General features: G+C 47.7%; 1 protein-coding gene across 7 annotated transcripts in view; it reads right to left on the bottom strand.

Moving 5' to 3' along the window:
- LOC108748784 (paired box protein Pax-8) overlaps nucleotides 1-2,515 on the bottom strand; it is a 110,112-nt gene that overhangs the window by 101,740 nt on the left and 5,857 nt on the right. The gene's annotated exons all lie outside the window — the stretch shown is intronic.

Raw genomic sequence — 2,515 nt, 5'->3', positions numbered from 1 at the left:
GCGTACGCGCGAATAGGTCAGAGCAACCGCCGCGTTGGATCGTCGATTCAATCGTTTGACGTGATCCCGGTATGGACCGCGACCGGATGCTAACTCGCGTCGCCGTCGATTCTCCGCGGAGGCGTTCGGCGAAAATCCGCGCGCCCCAATGTCATTATTCCAAACGAGATAACGCCGCATCGCCCCGACCGGTGTGAGTACACTCCACCGGCAAGTACACAGGGGCGAATGCTTCCATCGGTATGGCGAGGTATGCGGGCCTTACGCTGCGCGTGTAAGCGCACTCTCGCGAACGCGCGTGCACTCGCGGAGAGCCGCATTATCGTGGGATTACGTAAGCGGCGAGCCGCGGTATACGATCGTGCTTGTATTACGCTATAATTAGGATCGGCCGGCCGGTCGTGAACGAGTATAGATACACAGGTATACATGCGCGCGCGCGTCTACATACGAGTATGAGTGCGACGTTACTTACGGCGCGTAATCCGCGCCGTATTAATAACCGACGATAAACATTAACGTGCACCGCCGTCCGAGTCTCTCCCAGGAGAAGGCACCTCGAGAAGAGGAGCGTAAACTAAAAGGAGCGCGCGCGCGCGCGCGCGGATGCCGCTGCCGAGGACTACGGATCTCGATAGCGCGGGATTAGAGAGCGCTTTTTGAAGGGAGAGGTCACATGGAGCACGCGTTTTCCGTTTGCGTTATCAAAACACGGCTTGGTCTCCCACGACGAGCCGACCGCACGATTCGTCGGAATATTTGAAATTCTGCGCGGAGTTCGTGGCTTTTATATCGCTCGCCGTGAACCGCGTGTTGGAGTTGATTCTAAAACGACCGGTGCGATTCGGGTATTAAAGCGAGCAGCCGCGATTGCTTGCTGCAGGTTGCGGCACTTTTTTTTCTTTTTTTTTCTAAATGTCCGCGTAATCGTCCGACATTAAGGAAAGCAAACTGGTTCTGCGTGTTTCCATCGAACGAACGTTTGACCGGCGCACGACTTACTTATCTTTAGCCTCGATCTTGCAAGCGAACTGAAAAATCGCGGAAAGGTATATACACTATGTAAGCGCACTATGTGATGCTCGAGTATAGTTCTGCAGACATGGAGTCGCGAGTCTCCTTGATCAATGTCTTAAACGAATAATGATAGCTTTTCTGAAAAAGACGTTCTTCTTCGTGGACTGTTCGCAGACTGTTGCTGATTGTTGTACTGAAAAACATTTCTGGTTGAAAATGGACGAATCAGAATTTTCTAGTAAAATTTATTGGAATTCTTACTTTTATCAGAATAATTATATCAGAATTCTAATTATTTCAAATAGGATTCTAGTAGATCATTCTAATTCGTCCATTTTCCATCAGAATCACTTATTTCCCTCAGTGCAAGTATGCACTAATTAAATGACTTAAAATACACCGGTAAATATGAAAAATTGTTAAATAATTTCAAATTTAAATTAATTAAAAATTTAATTAGTTTAAGATCTTTCACTTTGTAAACAAGTATCTTTAATTCTTTTTGCGCGAGCACGATTGAAAAGTGAGTGAATTTTGCGCTAAGAAACGGCGGTTATTGCCTGTGTCTCGTAATTAATTCCCGATTAAGCGCTGCTAAATGAATACGCTTACTAAATTAGTGATTGCGAGTAGACGCGGCGGCGCAGACGAAAATCAAGATCTCGCCGTGCCCGTTCCCGACGTGCACGTTTGATTAATACCCAGATGTAATTACGCACACTGCTTCGGGGGTGGGACGGATGCGAGGAAAGAGGGCAATCTTCTTCGCGTTATGCGTGTCTCTCGTCGGCTATGTGGGAGGAAGGTGAGAACAGAGACGAAACACTTCGTAGGAAGAAAGAGGAGATGGAAGCAGAGAAAAAAAGTCAGAAGAAAAGACGAAAAGAGACGAGAGGAAGGGAAACAGCAGAGAACTCCGACTCGAGCTGCCGACGAAACGAAATCCTGACAGATTTCATCGTGGGCTGACGTAAACAATTTGCGAATGTAAATACCTGTTGAATATTGAGCGTGCTGGTAGGGCCCACGGGGCCCCAACACCTTGCGATCGTTTACCCTTTAAACTCGTGATTACCATCCAGCACTCCGTGCTCTCCCACCTACCGCGGCGAGGCGTGTAAGTCATCGGCATAAATTATACGTGAACATCGCGCGGCGATGCTGGGGATCCTTCTCGCCACTTCGCCGAGAAGGAGCAGATCCTTTGGCTCTAACCGTCTGGATCGCGCGCGTGTAAAGAGTCACAAAGTAGAAAACGATCGAGACACATCCTTGACACGCGCGGGATCGCTCTTGGAAAAAAGAAAAGAAACCAAACTGATGATACGGCGCTATAGCTCGTATTTCACGCGTTTAAAAATTAATACGTAAGCTTCTTTCATTATCAACGCGACACGAGTCTTAGCCGACAGTCAAGCGAATCGAAGGCCGACACGAATTTAATTGAATAAATGAAAAGGCTGATTAAATTACAAAATTGCAATCTCCCGCGGTGTTA

Source organism: Trachymyrmex septentrionalis, unplaced genomic scaffold (genome assembly GCF_001594115.1).
Source record: "Trachymyrmex septentrionalis isolate Tsep2-gDNA-1 unplaced genomic scaffold, Tsep1.0 scaffold24, whole genome shotgun sequence".
NCBI classification, from domain to species: Eukaryota; Metazoa; Arthropoda; class Insecta; order Hymenoptera; family Formicidae; genus Trachymyrmex; species Trachymyrmex septentrionalis.
Note: the sequence above shows the minus strand (reverse complement) of the source record. Positions and strands in the feature narration are given on the sequence as shown.